This window comes from Aulostomus chinensis, chromosome 11 (genome assembly GCF_037954235.1).
Source record: "Aulostomus chinensis isolate RoL2024-O1b breed Wild chromosome 11, RoL_Achi_v1.0, whole genome shotgun sequence".
NCBI lineage: Eukaryota > Metazoa > Chordata > Actinopteri > Syngnathiformes > Aulostomidae > Aulostomus > Aulostomus chinensis.
Window position 1 is genome coordinate 20898617 of NC_141330.1, and position 15646 is coordinate 20914262.

Genomic DNA, 15646 nt, shown 5'->3' on the forward strand with positions numbered 1-15646 from the left:
CAAGCTCGATTGCTCTGTGAGCTGTGGCTTGTTGGTGATACTTTTAAATATATGGAACACTCTGACAAGTGTTGGCATTGTTTTTACTTCTCTTGTTGATGACATTCATGTCAACACTGACATGATTAGTATTTTCAATTCACCTTTGCATGCGTCAGCTGAGAAAAGTTGAAATACTTCGCTAATAAACCTCTCAGAGATTATTCCCCTTTATTTTGAGGTCTACTCTAATGATGAGGCGAGGAGGCACAGATAGCGAGAGCAAAGTGGAGGACCAGAGTGCCCTTGTGGTCCCAGACACAGATGGACAAGATGAGAGGGGAGGCAGGCACAGCTGAGGCCTTGCAGCATGGAGTATTATAAGACCAGGAGTGAGTGAGCTCTGCACTGATGACACTGGCTTTACTGCCAGTCAGTCATCCACCGCTCTCACCAGGAACCCCAGGGAAGAGACTCGCAGAGCACAGTTGCATGAAGATTAAAGGCACTTTTCCCTTCTAAAATCAAACGTTTGCCAGGCTATGCCAAAAGAGTCTCCAGTGGAGTAGCTGTGGTACAATTTGATCATTACACAAATGCCCAAAGCCATTAGAAACAGAAATGAGGCTCAACTCAAAGCATGTCAAAATGATGGGCATGTTCTAATTAAGCTGAGGTTATTAAATATGTCTTCCATCTGTTTGGTTAGAAATCTTTCTGGCTCACTCTCTGTGGCAAAGTTTCTACTGAAGTTCGAGCTATCAACTTTAACACTTTGCAGCTCTAATTGACCGTAATCACTGGAAGCTTTAAATCATTTTTTTCATTCCTAACAGATGGACAGAATCATGTATGGCAGGAGGTTAAAAAGGCACAACAAATGTAATAATTTAATGGGAAAAGGGAGAATAGATATTTCCATTCAGCCATGATCTCTTGTTTGTCCAAATGGGGTTCTGCTCATGATATGCTGCGTTGGATGAGTTCACTCGCTAAATGCCTCGAATGCAATATGTAAAACCTGTAAAAGTTATCTCTTGGGCTTCACTCTCCCTGTGAGATGGAGCACAAAGCATCCTCTGCCTGAACTCTGCTGAGCACAGAAAGACTAGTAATCTTCTGCGGGGCTTCAGTGGGGCAGAGAAGAAGGCACATAATAGCATCATCAACTTCTGATCCATTCTGTGAAGGAGAGAAATGAAAAAACAGAATGAGCACATCGTCTCAACCTCAGCCTCAACAACTGCAGGAAATGGCAAAGATAGGAAGAAAACTCTAGGCGACATGATGGTGCAGTGGTGAGCACTGTCGCCTCACAGTAAGAAGGTTCCACGTTTGAGCCCAAGCTTGAGCACAGTGGAGTCTGCATGTTCTCCCTGTTCCTGTGTGGGTTCTCTCCATGTACTTCGGCTTCTTTCCACAGTCCAAAGACATCAAGAGGGGACTAGGCTGATTGATACTCTAAATTGACCGTAGGTGTGACTGTGAGTGTGAATGCTTGCATGTCTATACAGTATATGTTGGCCCTGCGATGGAGGGTGTACCCCGCCTCTCAACCGAAGGCTGCAGGGACAGGCTCCAGCCCCCCTGCAACCCTTAACAGGATAAGGAATAGAAAATGGATGGATGGGTGGATGGAGAGAAATCTAGCAGTGACATTTGGAACACATCCACTCCTACGGCTTTACTCAGAAGCAGAATTTGTTTTGCAGAATATACATCTGAGGGAAGACTATGATTTGAGGATGAATGGACATGATTGGAACATATAGCACCAACTGTATCAGTGACACGTGCTCAGATCCAAAATAATCCAAGAAGAGGAAAGCCAAATTAATAACTTCAATGATTTTTTTCCCTTCAACTTCTCATGTTCCTCTCCTCTTTGAGGGGAACAAACGGGTATCTCCACAAACCAGAGCTGGTTTCCAAGGTAACTGAGAGCTGGCCCCCTTTAGATCAAATGATTATGTCTGCTTGCTGCTAATGAAGGTGAAATTAAGTGAAAAAAATAAGCATTTAAGAACCTACTTCAGATTAACCTTGCTGTTATTAAATGTAAACCTAACATAACTTTTTGTCTGAATGGATTGATTTGCACTGTGACTAGACTATCAAAATACCACAACAAAATGAAAAAACAACAACAACAAACGTGTACAGTGAAAGTGCATCACATATTAGTGTTGCCTGTCAGCTCAGACCTGCAAACACTACATGAGGTGTTGTCATCAGGTGAAAAGGAGCTTTTTTGAGATGAGGAAAAGATATCATTTCAAAAAGGAAAAGCAAACTGTCTGATTGATCAGTTGCAGACGTAATGTCAACCTTCAGCTCAGTGTTGCGCATTAAAGCTGTTGATTGTCAGCAACTCCAGGACCAGGCCTGAGTCCTATGTAGTGTTTTGCATGCAGGGTACTGTTGGTGAGTGTGTTTGTGTCTTTGCAGGTTTGAAGCAGTCAGGTCATTACGTTGACTGGGAGCCCCCAGCCAGTGTTCCCAGTTAGGCCTATTAAACCCCACCTTCCCAGATGCCCGAGCTCTCCGCCTTGCTCTGGATCGCTGTCTCCCTTTTGCACTCAGCCAACGTGTTGTGTTTTTCCTTTTTTATTTTTCCTTGACCACCACATTCACACACTCATCTACACTACTGATACTGACTTCCACACCTCGTATGGCTGATTATTTACTTTAATAAATGTTAATTTGCCGCTACTAAGTTTTGCTGCCCCTCCACTCTTTGTTTCGGCCTGGAGCCAGTCGTAACACACTCAGTAATTGGGAAGCTAACTGGCTTTCATCTCAAAATGGAGGATGCCTCTTCATCTGATCGTCTTCACACTAGGCCACTTAATTGCTGGGGACACAAGGAAGTGCAGAGACAAAGTTTACCATTCTTAAATTTGAAGTAAACGGCTCTCAGCTATTCACCAAACCCTCCAGCAGGACCCTATGGTATCAGGGGGAATTCACATGCAGCACCACATTTATTTAATCCTTATTTGAACAGGCGGTATCATTGAGATCTACTCAAAAGAGACCTTTGTACAAAACAACAACCCAAAAAAGGCTGTTCCTTCTTTTGATGTGGTCATCACTGCCATCTCATATCTTGAGTCATATCCTTTCCTCTTGCTCTTCCTTTCCCTTTTTCACCATCAGTGTGGCTGTTTTTTTTCACTTTCTTCTTTCTCCTCATCTTTCATTGAAATAACCCTGATTCAAACTTTCCTCATGCCCACAGGTGGCTTACATCCCTGTAAGTCTGTCATTCAATTAAGCCCATTCTAACTTCTCTGTCTATATATAAATAGTAGATTTCCACATCGTTGCCAATTACAAATGATTTAATTGAACTCATTTAATCCATTAGAATTTGAATGCAGCTTTGCTTTAAAGCTCTTTGAGAGTTTAAGAGTGTGTAATTACAAGCACAAGGTATTAAAGCCACATTATTATTTTCACCTAAACTACCATTTTCAACATCATTTTGATGGACTTGTGAAAAGCCAAAGGGCCTCTTTCATTCTTCCTCTGAGCTCTGTACATCTGTGTCTACATCTGCTGACTTCTGGAGCTCTGATCCTTTATGTTTCCTCAAATATTCCACATATATTGTAGGTTTTAAAAAATAACTTCAATGAGCTTTGTATCCAGCAGGCTTGGGCCATGTCCTGAATATTTATAGCTCTTGGCTCCTGGAGAGATGGGGTTCCCTGAAGGGGCCGTGAAAAGGCTCTCTTTGTCCCACCTTTACACTGCACTCACTTTGTTGTTGGACCACCCACCTCTTAAGGTGACACTATAGTATTCTATTCTAAAAAGGCTCACTTTGGCGTTGTCCCCTCTGCCAAGGAGATGGGCAGAGGTGGTTTCATACTCTGAAATGTCATTGCCTGGTATCCCAAATCTAACCCTGAGGAGTATTTTCACTTACTGCATTTAAAATTTACTTCATCCATCCATCCATCCATCCAGCCTGTCCCAGCAGCTTTTGGGTGAGAGGCAGGGTACACCCACGATCGCAGGGCCAACACATATAGACAGACAACCATTCACACTCACAGTCACACCTACAGTCAATTTAGAGTATCAATCAGCCTCATCCCCTCTTGATGTCTTTGGACTTTTGGAGGAAGCCGGAGTTCCTGGAGAGAACCCACACAGGTACAGGGAGAACATGCAGACTCCACACTGAATGATCCTGTTTCCGAGCCGGGACTCAAACCCAGAACCTTCTTGCTGTGAGGCGACAGTGCTGACCACTGCACCACTGTGCTGCCTCAAATTTTACTCGTTATTCACTACTCATTAGGTTTTTTTTTTTTAGTGTGCATCAGACATTCCCTCTAAGAACAATAAAATTAACTGAATTTAATTCCCATCTCAGTCCCCCCAGCTTAATGGACCTCTGCTGACTACCTATGATTATCGGTTCACTCGTAGACATTATGCTACATACAAGTCTCAGTTTTGCACCAACTGTCCCAATAATAACAAAGTTTCTAAGGGAGTTGAGTGGTTAGATTTAGCCAAAAGTTCTGGCACTTTAATCAGTTCTAAAGTGAACTTTGGAGAATGTTTTTGTTTAATTTTCTTCAGGTTGAACCTCTGTCCTCCTAGGGTCAGTAGCCAAACAGTCGACTGGCATCTCAGACGTCGTAATTTGTGTGCATCTTAATGACTATCGCCCTGAGCTGTTTGCACAGTTTCCCAGTGAGCCCCCATGAAGGTCAGCATTGCATCACAGCAGACGTTAAAGACAGACTGAATTGCTTGGACAATTGACAGTTCTCACACACACACACACACACACACGCACACGCACACGCACACGCGTGCATTGCTGGCTCGGCTCGAGTTGCTGTAAATTGCCTTTTATCATCTTGAATATGGAGAAATAGATAAATCACTTTCCCACACATTCTAATTTTTTAACAGATGCGTCTGAAGCTGGTGACAAAGACGTGCACAATAAATGCGCCGTCCAGGCTGCCAACACTCTTTTATAAGTTATTGGCGTTGCACACATTCCAGACAGTATTTTCTACTCTTCCCCTGACATTCCTCTAAGTTACAGTTGACACAGGTGCTCCAATGTCAGCCATCACATGGGGCTCAAGGATAGTTAACCGAGAGCAACGTCGAGAAATTCGGTATGGATGCACTCAGTTCAAAACTAATCACACATAACGCTCTTTTTATTCTCGAGCAGTTTCACATAGATTAAGAACGCAAAGAACAAACTGAGATGCAGATTCCAAAGTTACAGGTGAAAATTGGTCTGTCTACTTGGTCTTTATATTCTATACATGCACGCACATTCCAACGAATGTAGATGTGGATTTTGGTTTTAAAAGAACTGAAAATTTTTGTTTTTGTTGATTTTCAACATATTTAAATATCCTGAAAGAGCTACATGAGTACAGCAAAATTATCATCAGTGATGTCTTTATACTGCAGTAACTCATTCAGACCCTGAAAATTCAGTGAGGATAGACAGTACAATTTCAGGAAAAGCTTTATGGGGTTGGGAATCACTGTTTCACTGTATTTTAGTGACATCAGTGCTGTAAATCAAAAATGGTAAAACACTTATGTGTTACAAGGCTATCATTCAACCAAGGCAGGACGTTTTTAATGCTTAAGTTTTATGCAGAAATCATTGGTTCAAATCAGTGACGCTGTACTGTGGTCTCTGCACATCTCTTGCTAGGTCTAGCTGGTACAAAACCAAGTCACCTGGAGACTACCATCCCATTTGAACGCTGAGTAAATGCATTCAGTAAACCAGTGATTGGGAAATTGAAAACTGAAGTCACTGTCAGTGTGCCGAGCATCAGTCTGTAATGATATAAACCACAAACCGAGCCGGCGACTCTGACCTGATTATCAACAACCATATTTTCGCAAAGTCAGTCGACTATCACCTGAACAATATTCCAAGAATTAAAGGGGTTGTTCTTCTACAGGCTGTAGAAGAACTTTTCAAGCATTTATTTTTAATAAACTGAGTGTGTAGGTGTCTCCGGGTCTCCCTACAGCTAAGTCCGAACACTGGCGCTCCCTAAAACAAACAAACAAAATCTCACTTCAGCTCTGAGGTCTCTATATTGGCCTCCTGTCTGTCAACAAATTGATTTTAAATGCTGCCGTTGGTTTAAACAGTACTGAATGTTTTAGGGCCAAAATACATGTCTGATCTGCTGCTCCATCATGACCCATCCAGGCCTCGATATCATTAGGAGAATGTCAGCTTTCTGTCCTCAGAGCAACTAAGTATGGAACACTTATTTTTATGCACTACATGTCTAGAACAAACTCCCAGAGTACTGCAGTTTTGCTGCAGCAACTTCTTTAAAATCTACAGTTAAACTTTCCAGTTTGCTGTTGCCTTTTATTAAACCAAACTTGAGGCCTTTGATCAGCTGCACTGTAACTTTAACTGTCCTGTTTTATCTGTCCTGTTCTATTTTGGCTTGCTTTTATTCACCATTTAACTCTTTTTAAAACTCTTAATATTGCCTTCTTTAACAGTTTGTCTTGACACCCTTTAAAGTTTTATGTGAAGCTCTTTCACTGGCCTTGTTGAAACAAGCTATCCAGACAAACCCTCCTGGTGCCTCGTAGGTTGGGTTCTGTTGGCATTAATAAGCAGCTGTGAATGGTTCCAACCAGCTGACAGATCAGATGATCAACTGGCTTTTATGTGATGCACCTTTAGAGCAACAGAGGAATTAGAATTCTTCTCAGCCTGCATCAATATTTCATTGATTCCAGTTGGACATGGGATTTAATGACTATGACAAAATTGCTGTTTTGAATTTCTTGTAAGATTCATTCCACCTGTTGAGATGGTCAAACATTTTTCTACTTAGATCTTGAAAGGGCCTTTATGGCCTGATCTGATCATTTTCTATCACATGGCTGTTATGTACTTTCTTTCAGGTTGTGCTACTTAAAAGCATTGCCATGGCCTGCATGCACCCCTGCATAAAGGAAGTACTGTGTGCAACATATCATGTTGCATGGTGGTCAAAACATATTGACTGCACAATCACTTTTTATAATATAGCTATAACAATTTGTCAACACCTTAATTAACTGTATGATGTTTGAGTAAATCTCCATCAACCTTAGCTTCCATACAAGTTTTAAAATTGACTAAGACTCAATCCGGTTCCTTTTCATAGCTCCCAAGCACTTGTCAGATCAGAATTACTATCAATAGAAAGCCTCAAAGAAACAAATAAAAAAAAAAACAGAAAACTTTAGCCTTGACTTTTCACTCTAGTATGAAATATCAGTTTTTCAAACAGAAGGATAGAAAATTATGGTTCAGTACAAAATATTATACATGCTTAAGTATGACTCGTGAATGATGGCCTGTCATTGATTGCACTCTTGGAATCCTACCTTTTCCTAGCACAGTCCTGATTGTCAAGGACAATTGTTGACGAGAAAGATACAAAGAAAAGAATGCCTGACTCTATAATGTGCATTCTTGTTTCAGGTAATGGCTGCCCTGACATTTAGAAAGGAGGACTTGTTGGTTTTGGAACATCTTTGGAAAGGTATGTATGTGATAGAGGGTGCTGATCAGACTTGGCGCATTTACTTAGCAAGGGGAATATAATTGCAATGGGTTTTGAAGACAGTGTAGAGAATACAGCAATCCAAGCAGGTGAATTGGCAGCTTTGCTATAGTGATGCTGAGCAGACTGCTAAATAAGGTCTTCTGTTGTCAGAAGAATAAGCCAGGACTGGGGCAAAGGCAGAGAGAGAGAGAGAGAGAGAGAAGGGGGGGGGGTACAGAAGAGGAGCAAAGGCAGTAGAGAGAAGAACGAGAGAGAGAGAGAGAGAGACAGAGGGGGGGGGGGCGGGGGTACAGAGGAGGAGCAAAGGCAGTAGAGAGAAGAGAGAGAGCGAGACACATCAGGCGATAGAAGGAGGGAGAAGGAGATGGACGCATCCAAGAGGACACTGCAGGGTAAAGGAGGGAGAGAGACGAGCACCTTAGAAAATCAAGCAGCCAGTCCATTCCCCAGAGAGGCTGGCTGTGGCTGACTGATCCAGTGCTGTGCTGCACTGTGTGAAAGAGCCAATAACAGGCTGAGTAATGGGATTGTGCTGCTGCAGATTGTGTGTGAACAGGTGGGGTCCTTGGGTGTTCCCACATGTCAGGTTAGCATTGGCCTGAAAAGCACTGGACTGATCACAAGCCAAGTCTGACTGTTGTGGTCCACATCTATAGGCTTACCATTTTACTATAAGAGACAGAAGCTGGCCACCTCCTCTTCTTCTTATCAGTAACCTGTAATTGTTCCTGAACAAGAGTAATGGCTGTGTTGCTAAAGCCTGAGACTATTAATCTGTTATTGAGCTCCACTGTTAAAAAAAAAGAAGAAAATGTTATGAGCTTTACTATTTCATGGGTGGACGTTTGGACGAAGTTGCAGTCATTCACAAGCATTATCACATATGCAGTCCTGGTTCAGTAGATGCTCACAATAGTACTTTACATAACAGCTTAATAACATGGTAATAGTAGGATAATTGGCAAGTAATGTATCAATTTGGGGTCAAAATAAAAGAACAACAACACAGTTGAACACAATAGTGAGCTAAAACTATTGGATAATACTATAGTAATGAGTGGGTTAATAAAATGGGTACTATTTGGGTAACAACAACAACAACAGGTACCGGGGTGACAAGCCTGGTGTAATAACCTTTACAGCGAAGTAGCATTAATAAGAGTTAGACAATGCTTAATTATCTATTAGAGTGCTGAATAAACATTTCTTAGGACTCTTTGTGACCCTCATTATTAAGTGGAGTACATGCATCTCTTAAGAAACACTTCATCCTCACCCCTCCAACCTCATCTCAACCTTCACCAGTTTTTACATTTTCAAGTTACTGTAAACATGAACACCACTAGTTAATTATTTCTAGATACACCAGTAAACAGTATACTATTATTAACAGTTAATTAAGCATTAACTAACCATTATTGGTCATCTCAGGGGATAGAGAGGGTTACCTGTCTCTGGAATCTTCATTTTGGGAGGTACCCCTACACTGGTGCACCAAAAATACCAAAAATATGTTCCTCTTGTTACAAGCCAGCTCAAGCTTGAAACAAAAGAGGAAGCTCACACAGAAGGCAAGTTTACCCTTTATTGGCCATGTATTTGGGCATCCAAACATAACATCAAGAGGTGTTGAAATCAGTAGCATCAGTGGTGTCTGGAGTGTGTGGATGAGTGTATGTGTGAGTGTATATGTGCATAAATCAAAAAAAGTTAAAGGGAAGAGAGCTGAAGGGACCCAGGCAGCAGCATGGTGGCAGAGACCGCGTGAGCCGAGGGCGGCAGCCATCTTTAAAGGCAGGTGAGCCAATCTGCACAGGTGTGCTGCTTTTCCCCTGACGACCCTCCACCTACAGGCACTCAGAAAAAAAGAGACCAGGCAGGGTGACAACCAGGTTCGTCACACTCTGCTGTCTGAATCAGTCCAACAGTGTTTCAGGTACCCAGCAGGGTTTTTTATTAAATTCCAATTCAAATGAAACACATGAGCAGCAATTTTATTTATTTATTTTTTTATAAAGAATAAAGATTTGGTTGGAAGAGACGCGTACATGCACCCCCCAACCACAGACACACAGTCAAATAATTGAATGGTCGCTGGTTTGATCCTAGTATGTCAAAGTGTCCTTGAGCAAGATACTGAACCCATATTTGCTCCTGATTGGTACCTTGGAGTGAATGAAACATCATAGCACCTTGAAAATATGTACTTTCAATTTCAGTCCCATTGCATTTGATGTATTTTGTCACTGAGTGAATTTTAAAACTTTTTTTTTTTTTTTAGGTTACTATCATTTTTCCAGTGTTTGCATGGTAGCAGTTTTCATGATAGAAATGAGAACCATGCTGCATACATATGTGGCCATGCAATTAATTATTGTTAGGACAATGTTATGATCTCATCTTTCTTATTTATCTCTGTGTATATCAGCCTGTCTAAAAGGATAAGGTCATTTTCTGCAGTGAGTCAATGGGCTCCATATTGATGTGTAGTTTAGTTACTGTAGTTCACACAATGTCAGTCTGGATTAGAGCTTCCACTGCTCAACAGCCCCCACTCCATGCTTTGAAGCCCTCTTCCACCACGTCCTGCTGGTGCTTTAGCTCACATTTAGCACGTCCCATTGCATTAGTCTCACTCTGTCCCTCACCTTGTGGCTCAGCCCAAGCGACTGCTGCCTGGCCATTTCAACATCTTCTTTGATATTTGTCCATCACACCAACACCACATGATTGAGTGTGGGCACATGCTCAAACGCTTGATTGTTTGTCAAATCGCAATGTGATTTGTGTGTGGGAACATCTTCCAATCACTATCACTGTGATCAGTTAATTTGTGTAGAAGTTAAAGGATTTTTCTACCGCGAGGCTCAAAGATGAAGCACGATGAGGTAACTGCCAAATGTACAGCTGTGTGCCACTTCTACACCAACACAAGATGCATTCATAGGCCCAGATGATGAGTCAGACGCTATGCAAAATGAGGAATGTTGGAGAGAAATTTTAACAGTATTAATTGAGATTATTCAAATGAACGTCCCACTAGCTGCATGTGTTGACAGGGGAAAACAAAACATCTGTGAGCTGCTTAAACCATGATTACTTTAATTTTGCTTTCTTACTGATGTAACAATCTTTCTATATCAGGATGACTATTATCAGTGTTATATGGAGCCACTGCATGTCACTTTCCTGTTCCCCCGACGTCTGCTGATGAACCAAGTATGGTGCGCAGGTATCTTTGCTTCCCCTGTGTATTTTTATGCTTTGTTCGTAGTAGCTATTCAAGGGATTTAAAGATGCTCCCATTACGTTTCAGCTTCCTCACAAGTAGCCCTCATGCTGCTCGCTGTTGTGTGTATTGAACAGATGTGTTGTTTTAACTGCTCCTCGCTGCAGAAGCAGCATCATGGGCATGAATGAACAGGCTCCAGTTGCAGTGGCGACATGGATAATGGATGGGTAATGTTCACTTGTCACCTTTTTTGTGAGTATGGGTGGTGGGGAAAATGATGATAGATACTTCTTGATCAGTGTGTAGCATACTGCACCACTAGTTTATCCTCTTGTTTGATACCTTCCTTTGATTAGATTTTTTTTAATCATAGATGGTGGGTTTAAAGGCCTGAGTTACTGCTTAAGCTGCTAACCTGCTGATGCTTTACTTAGGAGTTGCTTTTGCTACACTGCCTCATGCTGCAAGAAAATTGTTTCTTTGCTCTAAATTGTTTGCTTCCTGTGCTTGGTGCTTGTGTGCCTTTGATATATTCACTGGCTTTGCTTTGAGTTGAATCTCTTCATAATTTGTTGTGTGCTGACGGAAGCACAGCTCTGATAATTACCTTTGCCTCTTTTTATGTGTGATTGGATCATATAGTTATTGGCTTTTTAATTAGTATTCCCCAATTGGGAAAATAAAATTTTGTACTGATGGATGAAACCCCATCTCCTGCTTCTTAGCATGAGTGCCATTGTTGTTATTAGCTCTGCTATGAGGTAAAAATATTCCCTTGGGTGAGTAGTAGTGTTGCATTATTGCTCTTTTCATTGTTTAGCGCCCTCTAGGCCACAACCTAAACTTGCCACATTTCTGTTAAGGGATATAAGCACTACTGACACTTTCTGCTGGACTGCACTCTACAACTGCTTTAAAACACCTTCATTTTTCATCACATTTAAGGTCCTTGACGTCTCATTACTTTAGATTAACTACTCACAAGTGCCACCCCTGACAGCAGTTAGGGGGCTGCAGATGATGGCCTAAAGCTTTATTCATAGCTGGAGGCCTGCTATCTTACCCCTTGGTAGTGAGTGAACAGGACAGTTTAACTGGGTGCAGCCATCACAAACCTGACTTCAACTTGACCTCAAGCTTCTTGTTTGTTAGAAAACATGTTTTCCTTTCATTCCTTTATTTTCTGTTTGTAGTAGAGTCAGCGGTGCAGTTGAAAGGTTGCTTTCTCTGTGCTTAACATCTCACTATGTATTTTGTGCACGAAAACTCTCAGATGGAGTTTGACTGAGTGAGATTGGAGTTTTTTCTAAATACAGACTAAAACTGGAGAATTAGGTTACATCCAATGAAAGAAGTACTGAAACCCTTTCACTGGAGACAGACTTCATCCCAGTAAGCTTTGGTTTAATATGGAACACAATATAAAAGAGACCTCGCTAATTTAAAATGTGTTACATTTGTCTTTAGAGTTACTTTGAAACGGAAGTATAAATATATTAGTTTCTCTCAAAGGAATTGAGATGTGATCAAGGAAGTAAGACTCCAGCAGCCAGAGTCACTGGTAATTAGGCTGGTGGGTGGATACATTTCATTATGCCCAGAGAAAGATGTGGCTATAAGCCCTGTGCTCCCCTGTAATCCTTCCACTACACTGCCCATTATGACTCAGCCACAATCCACCATACTGAAAGTCATTACTTTTCTGCAGCCACAGCAGGCCAGATGAGCCAGGTGCCTGGGGCTTATGCCACCAGGTTTGTCACTGGTGGCTGAAATCGCCTTAGTGCTGAACTGAAGCTTCACCCTTTCAGGTTGAATAGGGCTGGAAGGAGCGTTGTTTAGTTCCCCTTGTTTAAAGATAAGATAAGGCAAATGACTGTAATAGCTCCTCTGGGAAATAGATACTCAGGATAATAGAGATCCACGCTTACTATCACTCGGGGTGTATTGGACAAAGCAGAGAGTTTATGGCTGGTAAAAAGCACTGATCAATTCCGCTTTGCAATGCAAGACCTAATAATGACCTTGGTAAATCAGCTGTTACCTAACCCTGAGAGGGAATATTATTCTTGATTTAGTTTTGCTCCATGATAGAAAAAAAGAAAAAAAAATGTCAACGTCTGGAATCAACAGCAACACACAGAGAAAGTCAGGTAAACCCAAAGCAAATTCTTCATAGTAGAGTGTCAACAGGTAGTCAGTCTGTGAAGGCAAGTGACTTGGATAAGGGGGAGCAGAGAGGTGAGGTCGACCTTGGGAATCATAGCCAAATCACTTTCCATGGGTGGATCTTGGTAACATGGAAGGTAGGGCTGAGTTTTGGTTGCCACAGCTTCAACAACTAACCTGCCAGTTTTGCTAGCAACTGTGACCAAAAGCCGAAGGAACTTTTTCCAACTCAGGAAAAAGGAGGGTAGTCTCCATGGACACACTGCAGTTTCAGCTGGATACAGTGTTGTGGGCGCTCTCCATCCACAAGTTAGAAATAGAAAAAGTGATCATGGAGGCCTGACACCAGGGTCTGATTTTCATCTACTGACTGAAATGTTTGGTCGGTTTATTGAACTGGGAATGGACACCTAAGGACATACTACCAGAAAGTAAAATACCTATTTGACATGACATATGTTGAGTCATTTAATCTGGATATAGTCAAGGTTCTTGTAATTGGTCCACACTATGAACAGCTGTTCAGCCCTCTCAAGCTAATGCCTGCATTCCTCTGGGACTAGCTTTATAGCCAGCAGCTCCAGCTTACCCACAGCGTACGTTTGCCCAGCCAGGTACAACTACAGTACATGGGATGGAGCTAATTATCAGAGCACTGGCTCCAGTGCCCCTTCACCTCCGGTATCAAAGGTGTCAACTTTGAAAACTAATTGCCTCTTTGGGTCAGAGGGTACCACAAAGTGGGCCAAAGTGAAGTGGGACCACAGAAGAGAAACTTCACAAAGTCTTATGTTATGATAGAAATCCAATCTTCTCACATGTTAGATAATGTGTTAAATTTTCTGTTTTATGTCTGATACCTAGCAACTTCTCTACTTCTCTAACCTGTTTGAATGGAAAAAAAACCAAAAAAAAACAAAACGCACAAGGCAGACAAGTTAGATCCCAACTCTTCGTTAGCCTCCCAATCAATAAAATCCACCTGCTGACATTTTGTTGATAGTGTAAATGTAACGATTTCTAAAGGGTTAAAACAAGTTCGCTAAAACTATGGGGTGAAAAATTGAAAGTTATGCTATATGTAATTAAGGAGAGATTAACGAATCAAGGATATGCTCGACAAAATTTTAAAAAAGCAGAGTGTAAGATACAGAAGGATAATTTGGCCGATATTTAACATAATGCTCACTATATTTTCTTTAGTGCTTGAACTAAGACTGCTTTTTTTGGCTTAAATGATCCATTTCTATCTTGGGAGTGTGTTCTCCTACACTGAGCCGGCCATGCTGCATCTACAGTAGCCCACCTGTGTGCTTTTAGTTTCTGCCTGCTGCTTTTCACATTTCCTTTGTTGTACTCCTTTCTAAACAAACCAGTAGAGTGTGTTCTGCTTGCTTTTCATTGTGGTTTTCCTAACTTTGATGCTGAATTTAGTTCCCCAGTAGTCTTATTGTTTACACCAGTACATCAGTGAAGCTGGCTGACTAAACGTCATGGTAGTCGACAACTCAGAGGATGTTGATGAACAAAGCTACGAGGAAATAAAGCTGGTTTATGGCAATATCTAAATTTTACCCATGTTTCAAATTACATTTCGAAAAACAAGCATTTTCACGGTGGTTTGCTTATTGTATTGTGCAGGGGTTCCCAAACTTTGCATTTCAGGACCCCAAAATAAAGGTGCAAGGGCCTCAAGATGCTCCTTAGATTATTGAAGTGTACAATGGTATTTGGTGTGTATACACACACACACACACACACACATATATAGATACACACACACACACACACACACACATACATATATATATATATATATACATACACACACACACACACACACACACACACACACACACACATATATATACAATGGTATATATGGTGATTTCTGCCATAGATAAAGGAAAGACACTTTGGAAAAAGACTGACAGAAACAGTGTATGTACATGAAGGAATTAAGCCACTCTTCTCTCCTTTTTTTCTAGACAGGAAGGATGACTCTTCTCAGGTTAATAACAGGAATGACCTGATTATCCTCTCAATCTCTTTTCCTGCCAATGGAAATGCAGGAAATACAACAGCTTCAGAATGAAGCCACTTTCATTCACAAAAGCAGGTTGCATGGGCTGGCTTGAAGAAAAAAACACAAACAAAAATAGACAAAAATACAGGATGACGAGAAGCCCGCTGACACTTCAGTGCCACAGAATGAAGGTGTAGGTCAATTGAGAGTACAGACAAACAAGGACACAGGCGATTTGTGGAAGTGCTTCCACTGTGGCATTGTGTTGTGTGTGTGTGTGCATGTCCAAATAGACTAACATTATAAGAAAGCTCATGTTGTTTAGCTGCAGAACCACAAGGACCAACAATAGCAGGCAAATTGTTGCAATTATATAAATGATTCAAAGTGTGCAAGTTTGGTGTGTGTCCATGTATGTGTCTGTGTCTGTGTGTGTACCATACACTTAGACTTTTGACTTCAAAAGATAAGGTTCGCTCTTTCCCAGTTAAAAAGAAAAATATACACATACATACGTGTATATATGTATATAAATATATATGTACAGTATATAACTAGCTTCTTGGCAACTGCCCATTTTCTTGCGAGTTCTGCCTTTTATCAGGCACGGAAGAGGCTAACTGCAGTACTGGCATCTCTGCA